The sequence below is a fragment of the Pyxicephalus adspersus genome, chromosome 8 (genome assembly GCF_032062135.1).
Source record: "Pyxicephalus adspersus chromosome 8, UCB_Pads_2.0, whole genome shotgun sequence".
In the NCBI taxonomy this organism is placed as follows: Eukaryota; Metazoa; Chordata; class Amphibia; order Anura; family Pyxicephalidae; genus Pyxicephalus; species Pyxicephalus adspersus.
This window is the reverse complement of record NC_092865.1, coordinates 44,621,979-44,645,493: the sequence shown is the minus strand read 5'-3', so window position 1 is coordinate 44,645,493 and position 23,515 is coordinate 44,621,979. Positions and strand designations below refer to the sequence as shown.

The window sequence follows — 23,515 nt, the reverse complement described above, 5'->3', positions numbered from 1 at the left end:
ATTTGTATTTATCAGTGGAGCTCATCATATTATAATATCAGGAGATCGATGGGACTCATCATATTGTATCACGATTTTGGGGGTCTCTGCCAATAAACAATGGACCAGATAAACTTTGCAGTGAGATGTGGCTCCTTTCACATTTGCAGAAATTATGACAGGTCCACTTTACAATAGGAAATCAGAAGAATGAGCCCCTTATGAAGTGTTCTGACTATTTGTGTATATTGGGGGACTCACTATATTAAAATATCAGGGGACTCATCATATCACAATACTGGGGGACCAGTGGGACTCATATCACAATATTGGGAGATCGGTGGGACTCATCATATCACAATATTGGGGGATTGGTGAGTCTCATTATATCACAATATTGGGGATTGGTGGGACTCATCATATCATAATATTGGGGGATTGGTGAGTCTCATCATATCACAATATTGGGGGATTGGTGAGATTCATCATATCACAATGTTTGGGGGTTGGTGGGACTCATCATATCACAATATTGGGGGATTGGTGAGACATCATATCACAATATTGGGAGATCTGTGGGACTCATCATATCACAATATTGGGGGATTGGTGAGACATCATATCACAATATTGGGAGATCTGTGGGACTCATCATATCATAATATTGGGGGATTGGTGAGTCTCATCATATCACAATATTGGGGGATTGGTGGGACTCATCATATCACAATGTTGGGGGATCGGTGGGACTCATCATATCATAATATTGGGGGATTGGTGAGACTCATCATATCACAATATTGGGGGATTGATGAGACTCATCATATCACAATGTTGGGGGATTGGTGGGACTCATCATATCACAATGTTGGGAGATCTGTGGGACTCATATCACAATATTGGGAGATCTGTGGGACTCATCATATCACAATATTGGGGGATTGGTGAGCCTCATCATATCACAATATTGGGGGATTGGTGAGACTCATCATATCACAATGTTGGGGGATTGGTGGGACTCATCATATCACAATGTTGGCAGATCTGTGGGAATCATCATATCACAATGTTGGGAGATCTGTGGGACTCATCATATCACAATATTGGGAGATCTGTGGGACTCATCATATCACAATATTGGGGGATTGGTGAGACTCATCATATCACAATATTGGGGGATTGGTGAGACTCATCATATCACAATGTTTGGGGGTTTGCCTGCTATGTATAAGTGAAGTCTGAGCATCAGACTGCGCATGGCCACGTTACAATGGAGTGCAGAATTCTGTGCAACCAGTCAGCAACCAATCATTGATCAGTTTGTGTTCCCTTCAAATTGTAACATTCAGTCCAGGCACAACAAATATTTCACCAAAACACAGGCGGAGAGTCACAGAGCAGCCAGTTGTTTTCAGGTTGTGTGAGATCTATTTGTGCCCAATTACCAAGACCATGGAGCCCATAATGCGATGTCCCAATGTATGATGGAGGGGGGGGTGCTTGGATTAGAAAATAGCAAATTTATGATCACTGCTGCAGATTTTGTAGAACCATATTCCATCAAAAAGAAACTGATATAAAAAAAGAACAATTGTAAATGTCATGGAGCATGCAGTGCCAGGGTGGGGGAACCACAATGACCAGATATAACCTCTGTGCCCATGCTCACCTCACCAGTGTACCCGCTACCTCTTTCCAAGGACAAATGTCCCATATTTTCACTGCCTTTATATGATTTATATATTATATAATCCCCTATCAGAACAGAAGTGCAGAATTAATTGAGTGTTCATCATACACAGGGAACTAAGATTGCACTATTCTAACTGGCACTACAAAAATCCTTCTAATTGCCCTTTTGCCTCACATTAAGCTGCAGTCATGTGACATGCCAGCCTTGATCCTTCATTCTTCGTCTGCTTACAGGAGTCCGAGTTCCTCTTCAGGTGTTCACATCTCTTCCCTATTGGCTGTTCAGCGGTGGGGTCCCCTCAGGATCTAGAGGAGAATTCATCAATGGTGATGTCAGTGCAAGGGGTCTGTCAGGGACCGTCAAGCCCCCAAAAAAGGTCTGAGAGGTAAGGTGGGGAAAAGTTAAGGTGGGGGAGGGGATTTATTATGTGTTGTAGAATTAGACTTTAAATCAATATGAATGAAATCACACAATGCAGATTGAGTATTGATTTGGGTGCATTGCCTGTTCCCCCAGAGAGTCAGAATCGCTTTCTACTGCAGGTCCCAGTTATGGGCTTTTGCAGGGCTGAGCATAGAAATTCCACCAACTCAAATATCAAATTATCTGCCAAGGAAATTCAGCAAACTTTTGGCCTTTAAGCAGCTCCAATGCCCGTTTTTCCTTTCTGGGCCAATCAGAGACCTCATTCCCTATCACATGACATGGCGGTGGTCCCTGCACACACTGGCCTGAACTCTAGCTGAATTCTGCAGTCACTTTCTATTGGCTGAGCTGACATTATTCGTATTTTCTCATCTTTGCCCCTCTCCAGCTTGTTGCAATCTTTGTGGCCATACACAGGCAGAGCATGGGATTGGATTGCTGTCTTTCAGATTGGATGGTTGTCACCTATGGGGACACCTGTACATACAATTATTATTAAGCTGATTTGTGTCACTTTCTTTCATTCGTCTGATCCTAGACATGAGAATTCACCCCCCCCTCCATACACACCTCGCCAACTGATTGGCTCATGGAAGGAATGCAATTAGTGACAATTATTCTGTCAATATTTACATCTCTGACAATGTTTAATCTGCCCTCTGCTGTGCTTAACCCCGCGTGTGCCGGGTCCATTACAGAGGTGAGATGAATCGTGCTGCGTTGATTGTCACTGCAGATCTCTCCCCACCATACTGACAGCCAATTATCATGCAGCTGATCACTTTCCATGCTGGGACTTGTAGTCCCATATTGACAGAAATCCCCATCATGAAGTTTTATAGATCAGAGGTGTTCCTGACGTCAGATATGAAGGATACAGGTCAGCGGTCACTTCTCTACTTACCCCTGGCTGCAACCTATCAGACTTAAAGTGCACCTGTCAGTAAATATATCACTGAATGTTAGGTGCTGAATAATGTCAGTGTGACACTTCTGGGTAATTATCACCCCTCACAGGGGTCACAGTTCTCCGCTCTGTGGTCACCATCTACTTCCTGTGCTGAGATGCCAGCTCAGAAGTGACCCCATCATCCCGGTGTCTGTGATCACCAATATCTGACACAGATCAGCCCATGCTGCAGCCGCTCACTATGCCACGGACAGAGAGTTTTACCGAAAAATCATCCTATACATTGTGATCCCATTAATGGAGCCTTGTAAAGTTAGTGACAGGTTCTCTTTAAGGAATAAAATGAGCTGCTAATGAGTTATTGTCAGCCATTGGTGGAATGTGGGAATATACCAAACCCTCAGAGTGCACACAGATCTACAGCTCCCGAGCCGCAGCAGTCTGGGAATATTTACACTTTACATATTAGCAGATGGGATCTCAGTGTGTGAAATGTTCTATCATTACCTGCAACACAAAAACAGATTTTTGTCTGAATCTTCACATTTGACCGAGTTGTATCTTGTGTGTATTTTGAATTCTCGGCTCTCATTGATAAAGGTGACAATAAAATTATTGCTGAGAGGTTCCAGACACCAATATGTAGATTTCCAGCTTGTGTATTTTGTCTGGAGTTCCCCTTTATACCCAGTGCATTGTGTGCTGGGATCCCTCAATACTGAGAACGTCTGATTGGGGGGGGGGGGTATATTGGGCGGCCAATGAGCTGTCAGGTCTTGGAAGTGATGAGTTGGAAGCAGGAAAACTGACAAATATTTAGATCTAAGCTGACAAATTGTGATGGTTGGACGATGGCTGGTCGTGTGGCCTTCCAGGTGTGCAGGGGTTGGTCACTACCAAAACAGGTCCCTAGGAAGGGCAACTGACCAACCAGCATCAGGGTCATGGCTGTCCCAGGCTTCCTGAAGATGGAGGGGGGCGTCTGATCCAATCCCATAGAAGAGTTCTTGTAGCACCAATTGATGAAATGCTGAATTCCGGCTATGACTGGAAGAAGTCACCACACACTATGCATTGCAAGATACTGTATATGGGGGTTGTATAGCCACAGATCAGGCAGATTGAACAAACTGACACTGGTCCAGCACCAAAGTGGGCATCTGAGAGTCATACCTGGACCATGGAGCAATGGAGGAAGGCGACCTGGGCTGATAAATCTAATTTTATTTCCATGTGGATAGCCAGGTGTGTCATTTACCTGGGGTGAAGATGGCAGCAGGGTGTATTATGGGAAAAAGGCAGACAGCTGGAGGCATTGCGGCAGGCCTATGAAGTCCATGCCTGGAGGCGTCATATAATATTGGTCCAGAGGGACCAAACCATTTAGGGTGCTGTGTAAATAATTCCATTATATGATGCCCAGGATGCCTAGTACACAGTATGGCCTCATACTATGTGCATAGAGAGCAACAGAGAACAATGTCTGATGTCCCCACTTATGGACCAATGCAATTCTGCATGCATTTGTGTCCACTTTTGTTTGCTGCCCCATTCAGTGTAATGATTTCGGTCAGCATTGCAATGGACAGCCATGCAGGTGGCTCTGTGCAGCATAATTTATGGCAACTCACTTTTATATATCAGAAAGGATTCAGGTAAGTCATTGCAATGGGCGGCCATGCAGTGCGCTATCACATTATATTGGTAGAGAGGCTGTAGGTGGGAGTGAGGATACAGGTAAGTCATTGCATTGATTTCTGTTGCCGCAGTTGCCGTATTGTCTCATTTATTGGCTCGCTGCTCTCCTTGTTATGCAGGAATGTCGTATTACCGGATGGCGCCTCCGCTGAATTCTACAACCTGCTCCACACCCGATTATTCTTGTGTCATTTCTGGCTACCGAGTAGCAGCTGTTGTATTGTCCCTGGCCTGTGACACACTGCAGCCCCGACCCAAACTACGCAAGTTACAAAACCGCACAGAGCTTGGCTTGTAGAAGTGCTTCACCTGGTATGACAGGTAAAGGTAGGTGGAGACACTAAGTGGCATTTACTGGAACAGTGTGAATATCATTATGGCTTTTACATATTCCTTGTTTGTTTTCATCCTTTGTTCTATCGCTATGCCACTGATCCCCTGCAGCCTCTTTGCAGTTATTTACCATTTACATGCACTCCAGGGATGCCCCCCTTGGCATTTCTCAGGGTCTGATGGCAGCATACCTCTGTGTGACAGAATGACAACATGGGGGGGCACAACTGTGAGACACAGACAGGGTGTTGTCACCCTAAACAGGAAGTAGCTGAACCTTTATGTCATCCTATAAGATATAGGAACATAGTAACCAATGTCACCTCACACCTGAGAGTGCCCAGGATGTCCTCTATTATATGCTACGGGGACAGGTAACAGGCCTAATTGTATGGATCAGCACACGCCCGGCATAGACAGAATAATGAAGACCCCCAGCTCACATATTATAAATAAATTTGCTGCAGCTGTAGAAGCCTCAGTCTCTACACAGCAATCCAATGACTTCTCATGCAGATAGATAGTGGGCAGAGCCTGCTGGGACATGTAGTTTCTCAGGTGCCTGCAGGGTGCCGGTTCCTGCAGTTCCTGCGCTTTGTGGCGATGTATAGATCGAATACATCCAGCAATCAGTCAATATTCTGCACACAGACAGGAACCACACAGAACAAAGTAACCCCGAGGAGCCCTCCCTACACAAAGCTTTGCAAGAATTCCTTTGATAGGTTTTGTCCGACCCCCTGCATCCCAAAAACATATTCCCCTCCCACTACTAATCACCAACTACCCCCCCAGGGGTGCCCCCGCTGAGATCCTCAATGGCAGAGACCCCTTTTATCCTTTTGTCCTGGCATGCCGTCAGTCCCTTCTTAGTGTGTGCGGAGTGACCTCCTACACCCCAACCCCACCCCTGAATTTCTGGCAGGATCAACATAAATGGCTTTGCACTTATAGAACAGATATAATAAAATGATTTCAATATATTGAACAGTAAATCCACCATCCATCATCGCCTGCATGGCTTGGACAGGGGCACAATGGGGATTGCTGGGTGCATTACACGCCTTACACTGGCCGATGAGTGGAGTCACATTGCTGTGTAAATCCCTCAGATCAATATCCTTTGTTGGCGCAGACGTGAAGTGTGTATGGGTGCGCCGAAGAATGGCGTTCCTGGAAGTGAGGAGCTCTGGCTGCCTACAAGTGTTTTCATTGACATTTTATTGCAAAAGTTTTAGGAAGGGGAATGCGGCGAGCAAGCTGAATGAAGTACAGAGAAACGTTAATCAATCCACGTCCACCAATAACTGGGGAAAGAAGGACTTGTAGATTTATTCCCAGATTCAGGGATGTATCAGAGCAAACAATGTGGGGTCACCTAGAATGGGGGGACCGGGAATATTGGGGGACAGGAGGGGTAAGGGGGGAAATCGCTGGTAGACAAAGGCGGGTTACTGGTGGTTGTCACCGTATTTGTCTCCTTACCACTTCTGGCTTTTTATATTTCATACATGGTAAAGCAATTAATTTAGGCCCAAAAGTAACAAGTTTCACTTGTGTTAGGTGACAGGTTCTCTTTATTAAGATGTCTGGAGGTTCTCGTAGCCCTCTCGTCTTCCTTACCTTCTACACTGGCAGATCACATGGAAACTGTCCTTGATTTGCTTTATTCCCAGGCCAGAGCCACTGGGGTATAAAGAACTATACCTGAATATTAATATTTGTCTGAAAATGTTTAGTCTGTATAAAAGGTTCCGGTACCTCTGTCCTCAATATCTGAGGTCAGACTTCTAGCTAACCTGGGGCACGTGAACATAACATACACTTTGGGGTCTTTCTATAAAGCAATCTGACATTCACTGAAACATTCACTGGTAGAGAATCAATGAACTTGGAAGAAGCTGATCAATCTGAAAAACTTTGTATCAATGGTATCAAAGGTAAAATAAAAATTTATATTGTTTTGTGCACAATGTGGATGCAAATTGATTGTTTTTTGTTGTTGATTTGTTAGCCATCATATTGAAATTATTACCACTTTTTAGGGTGGATTCACCAAATCATTTGAGGTTTTTCACTCTGCAACAAATATTTCACTCAGCTCAGGTGCAGCTCTGCTGACTGCAATCAGCCAATCACATGCAAGCAAAGTCCATTTTTTTTCCTATTTCCTTTCATGTTTTTTCCTATTTCCTTTCATGTGATTGGGTTTCTCTACAAACTAAATTTACTCCACATTTACTAAGTGATAATTCTATTTACTAAGTGAACTGATGACATTCCTTTATTAGGTAATCTCTGTGTCCTGACTGATGCTTTAATTAGATATAATAGTGAAAATGATTGTAATACTATTGTATTGAGCAAGTGAAGGGTACATTGGATATTTGTAGCTGATCACATTGAACAATATCAATCTATTTATGATAATAAGGTGTGAACATTGTAAGAGTGTGTGCCCAGTGTTTTAGTATGACCCCTTCCCATGGGCGGTGTTCCCCTTTAATCCGCTGGGGTCAGATTGCGGTGTCTGTGTGCGTTTCCATAAAACATTGCTAACATTTCACAGATGTGACCCCGGGATGGCAGTTGTCACCAGCTTGCAATGGTTATGTGGGTGACGTCAGCGCAGTGCCGGCCTTTCTGTTGTTTGTTTTCATTGGCTGTTGTGTGCGATGAAATTTCCCAGACAGGGGAGCGGAGCGTTCACACAGAGACCGCCAGGTGAGGAGACGCAGCACAGCGCAGGACAGGGCGATTCTGATCGCTGGTGAGGAATCCCAGAGCCCTTCTACGTCCTGTGTGCACCATGTGTAACGATGACGCTCTGGGTGGAGCTGTATTCCCATTCTGTGTATTTTCAGTGTGAATTGTCCCTGGTATTGGATTTCCTGTATTCCCATCAGTGTTTCCAATGATGATGCCGGCCATGTGTATGTTAGGTGAATACTCCCCACATAACACTCTGACCGGCTCCATCCAACACAGGTTCACTAATTTCACTGGATTTACAATAAAGGCTCAATGAATACTATATCAATGTAACTTCCATTGGACCATTTTAATCTGTCGCCTCTTCCCATTCCTCCAGAGGTGTGCTGGGTTTAGCCCCTCTTGTCTCAGGTTGAACCACAATGGATGATCTGACTCCAGCAATCAACAAAGCTGAACTTTCATTTTGGGCCCCCAACGGTCACAGCAAGAGATCCCTACATGGCACATTTTCCATGCAGAAAAACCCAGCTCACCGTAATGTCACTCTCCTCTCTCCAGCATGAGCGGACCAACCAAAGGATAATGTTTGACCTCAGCCAAAGTCTATGAACCCCATCAATGTTCGCCATGTCAGCCTCTTGGTTGGCAAGGTGCACATCTGAGAGCCTTTAAAGTGTCCAGCACCACTCATCGCCACCACTACTGCTGCATTCAGCAGACTGTAAGCCATTTACAATGAAAATGGTGAGAATTTTCAGTGGTCATTGGGGGCCAGAATCACCTGGACACCCCCAGCTGCTGACAACATTTGTACAGTGCTAGCTCAAACAGGGCAAATGTTTGTTTCTATTAGCTGAACTAAATGTTGAATATTAGGAAAAAAATGTGCCAAATATCAATCTGATGTGAATGCGGCCCAGGCGTGGCATGCTATTGGATGTACGCTTGATCGTAGGTGATTAAGATTTCCCTGATTTGTTGGGGAATTGCGATTCTTCCACCACCTTGCATCGGAATTCAGCCCTAATAGAACAATGAGGTACAGAACTCGGCACCCCATTGATCCCCAACTACTCCCACCGAGGTCCAGCGGCCTCCTCCATCAATGTTTGCTCAATTTTCAGTGTATAAGTAAACATCTGATCTATTAATATCCATTGTTTATTCCTCCAGCAGGTTTACCAATCCTGCAACACAGTTCCTGAAGGATCATCCACAACCATGTGATTTGCATACAATGTTTGTAGATTGTCAGCTCTAGGGACCGGGACGAAATGGTGCTCAGTGCTATATTGCAGAGACGGCCATGTGCCGCAGTGTGGAGGATGCGGCCCGGCTCTGCTCAGTATTCACACAACTCCCTGGAAGCCTCATTAGATTCTCTAAAACAACTATTTGATTATTTCTGCTTTTTTCCTTGAGAATCGTCTCCCAGCAGAGCCCGGAGGGGAAAATAGTGTGAGATTACCTGAGAAAACTGATTAGAGGAGAGCGGAGGAGGACGGAGGTGACTGCAAGGAGGAGAGCGGAGAGGAGACAATGTCTATGGAGGGAAACAACTTTCCAGAACAATTTCTCTGTAGTTATTAAAGGAACTCTCCGGGTGGTCGTACAGAACCCAACAGCAGCCAGAACCAGGAGCATTTCCTGCAATGACCCGAGAAGAACTGATCCCCAAAGAGCCCTGGGGGGGGGGGGGCTCATCCTGACCAAGGAAACCAGCACATAGCTGACTATTTGTATATTTACTAAAATAAATTCCCAGATGAAAGCTCCTCATTCGTAGAAGGTGATCAGCTGACATAAATGCCTATTTAATGTACAGCACTGCGTAATATGTTGGCGCTTTATAAATACTTTATGCTATATAAATATTATTATTATTATTATTATTATTATTAATAATAATTATAATAATAATAATATTAATGCAAATATTCTGAATGAACCTCAGTTGATGAATGACAATATAGTGTCATCAGCCCCATGCATAAAATGATGATTAGACCCCAGCTAATCTACTCTTTTTATAAATAAGTGTAATGAGCAGTCAGGTGAAATTATTTCTCTTCTCTTTAATCATGCGGGTAAACATATATGACCTCCCCTACAAATGATGGGGTTCAGGTGTCCCCAGTGAAGGGTCCTGGTAATCCTCCATCATACAAAGAAATTGTAGACAATTGTGCTCTTCCAGTCTTGTGGTCACAGTATGGTGAAGACTTTTTTCTGTTCCCCCATGACTGTGCTCCATAAAGACAAGGGGTCACCAGTTTGGTGTGGAGAAACTCGGGTGTCTGGCACAGAGCTCTGACCTCAACCCTTTCGAACACCTTTGGGATGAATGGGAATGGTGAGCCAGGTGTTATCATCCATCATCAGTGGGGCAAATTCCCACCATCCATACCTGACCCCATTAATGGGGCAAATCCCTACCCACATACTCCCTGCAAAATCTTGTGGAAATACTTCCCAGAACAGTGAGGGTGATTATAGGGGGCAATTTCATATTGATGGCCATGAAGGAGGACAACGCCAAATCATTGACCATAGTGGAGGGAAGCTTGAGGATAATGTCCATTAGGAGACAACTCTATATTAATAGCCCTTTGGAGGAAGAGGAGCTCCATATTATTGACCTTTAGGGGGTGGAAGTCTATGTAATATTTTGGGGAAGGGGTAAGTTCATAATCTTGGTTTTGGAACAGTGATGTCCAACAAGCTGATACACATGTGATGTCCTAGACCTGCACTCCAGTAACTTAACAAATTCCTTCTTTGAATTCACACACATATTGCACATTGGCCTGTACACTGCTGCTCAGCATATAAATAACATTGTGTACATTTTCTGTATTTTCCTGTGCTGGGTTTTCTGGATGACTATCAGTCTGTGTAATATAAATCTGTGCTCGGCACGCCGGCTTTGTAGGAAGGTCATTAGTGTAAGACACTCGTCACTTCCACAGGGCAAGCTTAGTGTCCCCTGTGAATGGGATAATTACTAATTAGACAACGCTTTCATCTATTACAGGATTGTGTCACTCATTACAAAGCAATTTCACTCATTAATATCAACTCTCATTCATCAGACGAGCGGTATAAATACAGCACGAGGTTCCTCCCGATAGCAGTGATTATCCCAAGGCTCTCCATATAATCCCTCCTTTATAAAAAGCCTCTCGATTAAAGGAGCGGATTTACCTTCAGGTGGAATGAGGTAATGAAGGAAATTGCCATTTACCTGCTCATCCCTGAAGAATGAATCATTGAGGGGAATGTGGGGGGGGCTACTGAACTGAGGATTACCCCCCCCACCACCACCACCACCACCAATGTCTCATTATAGTCAGATCAAAGGTGACAGCAGGTCCTTTTATTGGAGGTTCAGATGATACTCCGAGAGTCTGTTATACATCAAGCAAAAGTTAAGAAAAAAGAAATTTAGGAATTTATTTGCGATTCTTAAAATTATTCATTTCAATACCAAGTCACAAAGTAATCACAGATGGGTTCTGAGTATTTGTGCTGAAGATTCATTGGCTTTTTAAATTTTATATAGAATTTTTTTTTTTTAAAGATCAGCATTTATGAGGCTGAAAGTGGGGAAATAAACCTTATGTCATCCAGTTGGGGGTTACATTGCAAACTGTATAACAAAAACTGGTTTGTTTAGAAGTAAGGTAGGGGGGGTTAACCCCCTGCCAGTTTATTTTCCTGTGGTCTGTGTACCATTGGAGTCTGGGTACCATTTGTCTTCCGGTTGAGGAAATGTTCCAAGTGAAGGAATGTTGTCTTTGGAACAAAAGCCACCAGTAGAATATTTCCCTTACTTCACTTTCTGGAGGCACCTCTAATGTTTTGGATTTCCCTTTCTTGTTCCTAATGTCATTGGGATAAATGGAGGAGTGAATGGATGGGTGAATCTCCCCATGGGGGACACTCTGTAAAAAAATTAACACAAAGGTTTGCTTAGTGATGCACTTTTGTTGCAATGTTTCAAGTGAACATTCTCCTCCAACATTCCTGAGAGAGAATCCAATCTCCCAGATCCGGCATCAGAACATTCGGTACCTCCAGACAGATCAGATAACAATAGAATTTGTGCCGATCGGTAACCCTACAACAACACAATCATCCTGATAAATAAGTGATGGCGCTCACGTCCATATAAGTGATGTATGTTTTGTGTAGGGATCACTCATCCCCACCTTGTGTGTGCAATACAGACCACACAGATAATCTCTCCTCTTGTTCCATTCATTAAGTTTTCACTTTCTGGGAGTCAAACTGTCAGCACAAAGTCTGACATCTCCCCATTACCAGAAGAGAGAGGAGCGAGGCACGGCGAAAATGTGATGACATCTGAAAGATGGCAGAATTAGGCCTGTAATGAGAAGCTCCGATTTCAGCTTTAACTAATGACTACAAAGCCAACCCCGGGGTCAGCGGAAGACTTACTGGCACATGGAAGCCGGCACATCTAATTATGTCTAAAACACACAGATACCAAAATCTATCAAACCCCCAGAGATGATGTCACACATTCCTGATGTCACACCAGTGATTATACAATTTTATATTTACCATAAACCACATGGAATTATTTACTTGTATCCATCATTTATTTATATTTTCATTATTTATTCATGTCCTCAAACTTCAAATTCTGCAGAGCCTTCTGGTGCATAATGAACAATTCATATCATCCATACATCTGATTTACTAAAGGAATTCAGGCCATTCACTCCCCAAGGTGAATTATCATCTTACAAGAAATGTTTCACCCAGCTTGGTGAATGTGAGTAGAGTTCATTTTGTAAAGAATATTCAATCGTGTACAAGGAAATCTAAAAGAAAACAGGAATTTTTCTTGAACATGATTGGATGGTTGGAGTCGGCAAAGCTTCTGCGTATTTACTAATCTTCGTAAAATATCCCTTGCTAGGTGAGAATCCACTATACTTAGTGTTCAACCTATATTCCTAATTTTATATTTTAGGTAGCTCTGACATATGCAGCAGTGCTGTACAGAGAACACCGAGCCAGTCATATCAGTCTCTGTACTGAGGAGCTGACACTCTAACGCCCCGAGAGTCACACACTATTATTGTACATTTATTTAGCTCTGACATATACCACAGTGCTGTACAGAGAAAATTGAGCCAGTTCTATTAGTCTCTGTACAGAGGAGCTGACACTCTAATGTAACGAGTGTTACACACAAGGTATATAGACTCATACAGTCAAGGGCCACATTAAGTTGGAGCCAGTTACCCGATCAGGATGATTTGAGATGTATGCCCATCTAGGAAAGGGGGCAACATAGGATCCCCATATGTAGGGTGTATATACAGTTTAATGATCCCTTTGCTGGAATCCAGCGGGAATATCCAAAGATATTATAAATCCAAAGAGCAGTAGTAATTTGCCCCAACCCCCCCCCCAACCTTTGTTGGTGTTGCCTGGCTCGGTGCATTGGGGCATCTTGCTGGGTGGGATTTCTGAAACTTTTCTTTCGTTACCCTCTCTGTTAGTCATCGCCGTCTATTTGTAGTCCATGAAGCTTGCAATTTTGGGGCCGGGGGCCTGGAATGCCAATGTGTTTTTAGAGGGGTGGGTTGGAGGTGGTTTGTATGTCTTTCCCATGATTTGTGTGTTTGCTAAAATCAGGACAAAAAAGAGAACTTTCAAAGTTTTGGAAAGTGTAGGGGAGAGCCTGTAGAGGGAGGGGTGGGGAGGGAACAGGTGCAGGAGGACAATACCAGATGAAGATTGATGACACATACAAACATTCACTATCTCCCAGCCTGGCCCTGAACCGTGCAGCACTGGAGGCCTACAGCTGTTCCTACATGTGTGCAGCTACTGCCTGCGCAGCTTCTGTATTCATATCAGCTGCCTGCACTTCCAGCTCCCATTCAAAAAACCTGTCCATGTGCTTCTACCATTAACCTGATCCATCGTATTCTGCACACAAGTATTTATGTCACCTATCATTCCGAGGGTTCCCATAGCCAAGCAAATATTTCACCCCCCTCCCCTTTCCCTTCTTCCCTTTCTGTTATTCTCTTCAGTTTTCTCTCCACTGTCTCAGTCTCTTGGAAATAAATCCCCCAAATTTGTTACAGTCCCTGAAGGAGCTGAGCAGAGGTCAGAGGTGACAACATTGGAGCTCTAAACTATCAGTAACTTTATAGAAGGGAAAGTGAGAGGCTGAGAGTACAAAATGTGAGACAACAATGATGGGGGGTGCAGACAGAGAGGGGCTGATGGCGGAGAATAAAGTGGCAGCGATGGGGAGAAAGGGGCTGTATGTCAACCCTCTCCTGTCCTCCTAAAATTGCCTGGCTCCCATACTAAACCATTGGTGGTTGATTTACTAAAGGAGCCTAAGGCTGTTCATGTCGCAATGTGAATGTTAGTAGGTAATGAGTGCATTGGACTGGGTCATGTTGCATTCACAACTTTTTGCTTATTCTCTTTTTTCATGAAAATTAATGAAAATGCATTAGAATACAGATCAGCACTTCTATTAGGAAATAATCAGTACCTATTATTACATCAATGTATCATGTTGTACAAGAACTATCCCAACCATCCTCAGAGGAAAGCACTTCTCCTCTGAATGATCATTTGGCATGAGAAGTTGGGGTTGTGCCAGCAAGGATGATCCGTGCACTATAAAGCACTGGCACCCATTTGTGTGGTTCAGCCAGTTCCCTCACACTTATTCTGTATAGATTAATGTATTCACGTGTATAGATTAATGCACACAGTTTATACAATGTGGTGCAATGCAAAGTAATGTAAGACATAAGACAGCATGTACTTTGTGGTGCACCTTGGTATAGGTGAGTTGGTAGCTATAGTATATGATGTGTCATTCTCAATGACGCACTAACACGATTTGCAGTGACATGATATAAATTGCACATTTGTCACTCAACGGGAAAGCCCTAAAGGAAAACGCCAAAGTAAAAGAAATTGCAGAAAAACAGAAACAGCAATAATCAATGCAATATACTTTTGTGTTCTTTGTATTATAGAAGGTGATGTAGGGTGCAGCACCCAACTTAAATGGAGCTGAAATATGGGAGATTCTTGGTCCAACATGGGACATGTTCTTATTTATTTCCTGTCCTACATAATATGTTGAGTGGGGACCAAAAATAACCATTTTGTATTATTTCTCACTGACTGTTAGATGTGACCTTCTAAACAGTAAATCTTTGTAATGGTGAAAGTGTTCCTAACACAGAGTTCTTCACAAGTTCGGTGCTGATTTCAGACATTAGTGATATTTTCTGGTTTGTATCCCAAGGCCCAGGGAGGTTGGCTGCATCCACATTCAGAAATATTCATAATGATTTATACATCTCCATCTTTTTCCATGGTGCTGCACAATCTTTTGTATGATTTCTTTCTATTGTGTGTTGATTATATTGTATAACATTTCTGAACATTGATTGTTAGATTTTGAAGGCCGCAGGACAGAAATGACAGTGGATAACTCTCTGGATTTCTTCGAGTTGCAACTTGTGGAAGAGGCCCGATGAAAGCTGAACCTGGGACAGCAAGAGCAGCACAGGAAACAGCCTGATGCAGGTTAAGTGGGAGGGTAATTGATGACAATTGAATTGGTAAGGTTCAGCTTAACCATCCAATATAGGAGGGCTGCTACAGGGTGTATGGGATCCCTGTGGGGCCACAGTCACAGAATTGGGCTCGTTTACTAAATGCCACCACATTGATCATTCCCGGCACACATAGAAGCTTCGAAAAGTGACATTGGATGTGCACTGCCGTGCCCCAAACTGTCATGAGGAGCTTTAATAAAAGTGTGAATTATAATTTCTGTTTAACCAATATTCGTGTTTTTGCCTTTAATAACATTGATATAAGAAAAGAAATCCTGACTACTTCACAGGTTTTGTTTGTGTTCCTTAAATTAGAGTTATGTTCTCTTTTTTTAATGTATAAATCTAACCTAACCTTTACATATCCTTTACCAACCTTTACATGTGGACTTTTGAGGCGCCAGCAGACCATCTGAATTATAAGTGGGGAATAAAAGATAAGATCCTGATGTATGGTGATAAAGATTGACAGGACGCATGTCCAGCACTTGGAAAATGTTGGAAGAATGCACCTTGTCTGACTCCTCCATTGTATTAATGAAGAAAGATCCAGAGTTATCTGCCGATTCCACCATTGCCCTATGTGCTTTAGGATTTCTCCACATCAGATTGACAGCAAACACTCCAAATGATCTTTTAAACAGATGAGGTTCATCATTTCGCATGTTGATGCCAGTCTCATGAATTGTGAAGAAGCACAATTTGCGAAATGCATTGTAATTGAGTCTGAACTTGTCTTACAGTTTATGTATTTGTGAAAGATAAAAGATATATCTCCTGTCCATGTATATGTATATGATATGTAAAGGTTTGGTTAAAACTAAATTAGATGTGGCACCAGAATATCATAATAGCAGATACTATTTGGTAACTATTAATGTCTAAATGGTGAATTCACATTTCTGACCAGGAATATCAGACAAACATTGATTAAATCTTATCTTCCATTTTTACGATGCTCAGAAAGCCACCAATAAAATCTGCTATTTATCATGTGACTGAGGAGCCTTCCGTCTCCTCCATGGACAATGAGCGTTCAGAGAGCTCGGTGTCTCTGCGTAATACCAGTCGTGTTTGTTTGCTCCTCTCAATTAATAAAGCAGCTTATTTACTTTCTGTCTGTTTTTAGGTTTCATCTTCCTTCAGATCTCCGTCCATTGTTGCTGCTATCATTCCAGCCATTGTCTGACAGGGGAAGTCCTTTATCTGTGGCATTCTCTGTTCCTTCTTGCAGTAAGTAGCTGGGATCATCTTACTTGAAGCCCCCCCAGGGGTCGGACATGTTTACATGGCATACATTGATAGATAGGCACCTGCAGCCATGGATTAAATCAGGTACAAATACAGGAGATGTATAGACATAACTAGGCAGCCACAGGGGAAAAGAGGGAACTGGAGGGGACCTGGGGGCAGATTTGGGGCCCTTGCTCGTCTCTCCTCATTTACTGTTTGCTCTCAGGACATATCTGCACATTGTCAGCTTCTGACCAATGATAATCAATCAATGTGATCGGCTCATTTGACACCTTGTGGGTTCTGCTCCAGACCAGATATCGAAGCCCAACTATCCTCTTACCTGATGTAACCCCCAACTGGAAGACATTTTGTTTGCTTTTATATTCTGCATATTATAAATTATTTTCATAGCTAATAATAAATCCCTGTTTTCCCTTTAATACATTCATGGCAGGATCACCTGAAATTATGGAAAATAAAGCTAAAACTTTACAAAGACTGAAAATGACTTTTGAAATGACAATACCATCATCAGATTAGCTTGTAGTGATTGAGTTTACATAATATAAGTTTTCTAGGGCTTTTGTATTGTATTGAAATCACATGGAAGCGACAAGAAGAGGAAAGCGAACTGATGTTTTAGTCTATAACCTATTTGTTGGGATGTTAATGATAATTGGAAATGTAAAACTCTGGCAGCATCTTTGCAGTTGTGGGGGACCATGGGATTCCTTGGATAATATTCCAGAATATATATATGTAAAGCTTATAGAAGGTTGGGGGAAATGGAGCTTTATCCTGTAATTGGTTGAGTCACTTATGCTGAATGATTACGGCTTGAAATGATTGCTGGTGATCGTTTTGGGTGACAGTTTGAGGAACGAGCGATGTACAGATGCTCAGCTACTGCCGGGCAGCCTATTCTGTTCTCAGAGATCCATCTGTCATTTGTTTAAGTAGAATGCTTGCTTTGGATTACTTTTTGACCTTTGCTTTCAAACATCCAAATGGTGAATGGCTTCAAATCAAAGTGATTTTTTTGTATTGCAGTTGGCTTTTGCAGATTATCCAAATGTTGTTTGGTTCAGACAATAGGAGTTCTGAAGCCATCTCATAGCGTGATATATGAACCATCCTAAGAATAAACTTTAAGCAGTCAGTTTTAGCCCCCCCAATAATTTTGAATTTCTCTGTAAAGATCTCCTGGACAGACTCAGAATTTTATGTCCCAGAGTCTTCAGTCAGACGGCAGAGCAAACATCTCCTCCACCTTACACAGAGGTGCGTCTGCTGGGCAGATCTTCTGAATAATAATTGGAAACAATGCGGCTGAAACATTCTATTTAGAAAGAAACAACAGGAAGAACACATGTGAAGAGATCACATCTCCGAGGTGGCCACAGGAATTCCTCTGTAGTGGAAATGTAAAGAGAAATTGGCATTGCAAATATCTCTTATAATGGATGTCTCAGAGTCTCCAGATGTGAACAGTGGCCTGCCAAATGTAAAGAACCCACGGAGAATGCCAGAGCTTCCCCAAGAAATGTTTCTCCCAAAGGAAGCAGAAGGTGTTCAGAGAGCAGCTGGACAGAAGCCCACAGCTGGTCCGAGTACAGTGGGAAATTACAATGGGGTGGGGGACGCTGGATGAGATGTGGTACCGGGCACATCATGGACAATAAATGGGAGGGAGGTGCTCCAAAACCCACAAATTCTGGATACAAAGTGAGGACAGAAATATGGTCCTGTGTTCTCAGATTCTGTATACAAAGTTTGGGGAGGAAGGTGGTCCTGTGTTCTCAGATTCTGGATACACAGAGATGGGTCTGGAGGTGGTTCTATGATATCAGATTCAGGTTCCCCATACACAGCAATGGGGGTTAAGGTGGCTCTAGAGCATCCTTTCTTCACCTTTTAAACATGGGAGAACCCCTAAAATAACTATGTGGTCATAAGGAACCCCTTCTATATTGCTATATCCACATCTCACAGTACATTAGTGTGGTAGTCAGTGGGAAGAATGACCTCACCTAAGAGACACAAATTGCTCAAGGAACCCCTAGCAAGTTCTGGAGAAACCCTGGTTGAAAAACACTGTCATAGGAGAGAGAAATGGAGGAGAGACAATGCTTGACCATGGGAGGTGGAAAGGCACTGGCACAGTAACTATCGATGATACGTAATAAAGGAAGATAAAATTGGGCACACACCAATCAGAGGGGGGCTCAGTAATGAAGTTGCAAAAGTGTAGAAAAAATAGGCACAAGAGATACAATAATACACATGGAAGAGGACACTCTCAGGGTAAAATCCCCAGCATGAATTCAGCCATCCATAGACATAAGATGAAGCTCCCCGGACTTGTGTAAGATCCTTCGGGAGAACAATGTTTCGCACTAAAGATCTTTCTAATGTAACCGAGGTGAGTACTCTCCATCATACTTGTCAAGCCTAGTTTTTATGGGTCACACTGACTTCTTTTATTCGAGTGTGTACTGGCACACAAAGGTCTACTAGAAATTTAATTAATAATCTTTTGCACGAACAACTGGAAATTGCTGGTTTCTGCACACTGTGGCCTTATGTGTGTAGGTAGTGATAGAGCAAAAATGAGGGAAATCCAGACAGACATGTGGAAAATGGAAAATGAGTAAAGAATTCCAGAGAGGAGAGTGAGGGGGCCATCTGCTCAGAGCTCCGTACCACACACATACCCAGCTGTGCAGATATGGCATGGTGGCGTGTGCCCCATCTGTACACAGGCCTGGTTCATTGTTCAGCATGGAAGCTATACTGTTAGATATATATTTGTGGGATGAATACATTGAGGGGTTGTTATAGAGGTAGATCAAGTCTCTGCTTTATAAGAGGCTACATATTTACTCAGATGCTCCAGTCTTTCTTCCCGTCATGTGATTTGATATGTGAGAGGATGGCATCAGTCACGGGTCCTATCCAGCACCTGCCAGTGCGCTCCTGACTAATGACTGGCACCTGTTACTGGCTACTGGGCACCTATCCTTTACAGGACATGACTGTTAACCCTTACAGATTCAGAAAGGAGTTCCAAAAAGATATTTCAATGTTCCTGCCAAAAAATATGGAAGCTTTCCAGTAAACTCCTAATTCGCTATCATACAAAGACAGTTGTGCACTTCCAGCCTTGTGGTATTGATACTTGTGGTATTGATACTGAAAGGTGAACTAGAATACTTCAAACAAAACTTTGTAGACAATTGTGCACTTCCAGCCTTGTGGTCACAGTTTGGTGAGGATCTTTTTTTGCCCCCCTATGACTGTGCCCCAGGATACAAAGCCAGGTCCATGAAGATACGGGGTCACCAGTTTGGTTTGGAGGAACTCAAGTGGTCTGCACAGAGAAGTGACCTCAACCCTACTGAATACCTTTGGAATAAATTAGAATGGTGAGCCAGGGAACTCTCATTCAACATCAGTACCTGAGCTCACCAATAGGGGGCAAATCCCCACCATCAGTACCTGACCACACCAATGGGGGGCAAATTCCCACAGTTACCCCCTATAGTCCTGTGAAAAGCCTCCCCAGAAGAGTGGAGGATGTTATGATGGACAGTTCTGTGTCAATATGAAAAGTAATGTCCATCAAACTGTGATTGGTGTGATGGTCAGGGGTTCAGATACTTTTGGTCATCTAGTATAAGCCCCCCCTTCTTTGTGCACTTCCCTACAGATAATTTGGTTCCCACACTACAAAGGCATCCTGAGGGGTAAATGAAGAGGTGATACGGTGCGATCCGGCACAGGTCGGTTCATGTGTGAAACCAACAGACGGTGAGCTGGGTTGGTGGTTGATGGCTCTGTGGGGCTTCATCATTGTGCAGGGCTCTGGAAACAAATGAAACATCTCAATCAATGAATCGCTGTGTTGACGAGCTGGCAGCAATCCTCAGCCTGAAGCAGGGAAATATTTATTTTACAGATTCCTCTCACTTTCAGATTTCAGGATGTAGAATGTCGGAGACACAGGGATGGGATTAATGCACTGCTGCTGATTGCAGGGACTCTCCACCAGTCAGCTATGTGTATTGGTGTTAATTCTACAAAATTATTGTGGATCTTCTTGTATTGCACAATTCTGCACAACTCTGCTCCCAACATGTCACAGCATACAGCAACACTGAAAGATTTCAGACATTCTCCACCTGTAATAATTAAAAGCCATCTATAAGCTCCAATTAATGACTAAGTGTACAGAGTTATCCTTTAACATGAACAAAATCTGGCTCATTTTACCATCTTCATGTCAACAGTGACAACAATCACTGACTGAACTGAATGTGTTAAATGTGTTGTCACCTCCGCAGAGGACTACAGGACAACTCCCTCTTTCCTTATCTCCATAATAGGAGGAAGGGATTCCATTATTCACAGAATATAGTTAGGAAAGATGATAACACTGAGCTTTTAGTTAGGCTCACATGAAGTTATAGCTCTGGATTAACAGGTATTCTCTTTTCTTTCAGAGAATGTGTTTAGTCATAAAATGAACAAAACCAGCCACCACACCAAATGATTGTTTAAATGAAATAATATTTTTGTTCCTGGGTATTTATATATATAAATGTGCACACCCCACAATTTATCTCTCTTGGTGCAGATGTATAATAATCATGGTGCTGGAATATTATCCTCTTACCTAAATCTTTTCTGTTGCAGAGCCTGGGTGTTCTCATGGAACCAGAATAGCGCAATTTACCGTCCTATAGACAGTCATGGAGCAGGTAGAGGAGCTGACATCTGCTTCTCATCAGCAGCAAGAAAACCATTCTGTCTGTATCAGCTTTAATCATCGCTGATTTGTTGTGATTAAAGGTTGATTTGAGGTGATCCGCCCTCCGTGTACTGCGGTCTAGATGAGATGAACTCTGAGCACATGTTATAATAACCATGGGACCTGGGTACAATGGACATTCCAGCTACTGATTTGACCACCATCTAGTCTGCAGATGTAAAATGAGCATCTCTGAGGGGCTGCTGTGTGCCTCTTTTTCGGGGTCTCTTGTGTTCCCCTATTTCTTGGGTCTACCATGCACCTTTAATGATCTATGTGCCCTTTTCTGTGGTGTACTATGTGCTTCCCTCAATTTACTAAGTCACCCCTTCCTACGGTCTGTTATGTTCCTTTTCTTTGGAACTTGTTTGTCTCCTTTTCCTGGGGTCAACTATGTGCACCTTTTCTGTGTGACAATCTCCTAAAATCTGCTACATGCCCCTTTCCTGGAGTCTATTATGCCACCTTTCTTGGGGTCTACCTTGTGTCTTATTCTGTGGTGTACAATGTGCTCCTCTCCTGGGATTTACTATGTCTCCCCTTCCTAGGGTCTGTTATGTCCCTCATTCCTAGCCTAATATTTCTGCCTTTTCTTGGGCTACTATGTGCCAGTCGCTTAGGATCTACTATATGCCCCTTTCCCAGGCACTACTATATGCCATTCCCTTAGGATCTATTATATGCCCCTTTCCCAGGCACTACTATATGCCATTCCCTTAGGATCTATTATATGACCCTTTCCCAGGCACTACTATGTGCCAGTCTCTTAGGATCTGCTATATGCCCCTTTATCAGGCACTACTATGTTCCAGTCCCTTAAGATCTACTATATGCCTCTTTCCTGGGCACCACTATGTGCCAGTTCCTTGGGATCTACTATATGTCCCTTTCTCAGGCACTACTATGTGCCACTCTCTTAGGATCCACTATATGCCTCTTTCCCGGGCACTACTATGTGCCAGTTCCTTGGGATCCACTGTATGCTCTTTCCTGGGTACTTCTATGTGCCAGTCCCTTAGGATCTACTTAATGCCCCTTTCCCGGGCACTACTATGTGCCAGTTCCTTGGGATCTACTATATGCCCCTTTCCTGGGTACTTCTATGTGCCAGTCCCTTAGGATCTACTATATGCCCCTTTCCCGGACATTACTATGTGCCAGTCCCTTGGGATGTACTATGTGCCCCTTTCCTTCTGTGTGTCCATCTCCTAGGATCTACTATGTGTCTATTATTAGGATCTACTGGGTGCTTTTCTCCTAGGATTTATTATTTGCTCTTTTCCTGGTCCACCATATGCCCATTTCCTAGGATATACCCCTTTAGTGTCCTTTTTTGCTGAAAAGGCAAAAAAGATTTCATTTCTGTGTTTGTGGATCATAAGATTGATAATGCTCTGTGGTTTTACCAATAACAGGAACACTAAATATTGAAACTTTTTATTATATATTATAGAAAACACAACATTTTGTGTCATTTTGTCTACAATAATAGAGATGACAAAAAGTTTATATAATTTAATGGTGTAAAAAAACAAAAGGGAACTCAGGGACGGGAAATTTCCTCATACCATTGAATGTTTGATTTGAGGTCTCAACTGAATTCTAATTATTTCAACAAATATTTTTAGTTTTTTTGATGATGTAATTTGGGATTCCAGATATTTAAGTGCCTGGTAAAACTCTATGTAATGTTTCCCATATAATTATATACCTCATGTTACTTCATTGAGGAATCTCTCAGTAAGCCAGGATTAGGCTGAGCTCATTCTGGGAATTTGGGGGTATAGAGAATCAGACCAGAGGTTGGGGTATAAATTATGGTAAACGAGGCTATGCCATGTGATTGAAGAATCTTTTACATTATTAATATTATTTCAGTATTAAGGAAATCAAAGCTTTTTCTTTTTTTTTTCATTTGCCATAACAAGAATCCCAAAATGTAGTCCAGCGACCGGATTGGATAGTTGTGGCTCGCAGTGCACTCTGGGAATGCTGCCAAGTTACATGTTGATACTTTGTGTCATATGTTTTCCTATGTTGTAGAGACACGCTCTGGGCCTGGGCAGACAGCCAGC

General features: G+C 42.8%; 1 long non-coding RNA gene across 1 annotated transcript; it reads left to right on the top strand.

The window, feature by feature from the left end:
• The first annotated feature begins 1,904 nt into the window (after window positions 1-1,904).
• On the top strand, window positions 1,905-22,967 carry LOC140336894 (uncharacterized). Its single transcript, XR_011921963.1, has 5 exons — window positions 1,905-2,057; window positions 4,826-5,033; window positions 15,231-15,362; window positions 16,524-16,627; window positions 21,326-22,967. It is a non-coding gene; the product is annotated as an uncharacterized lncRNA (long non-coding RNA).
• Window positions 22,968-23,515: the final 548 nt, after the last annotated feature.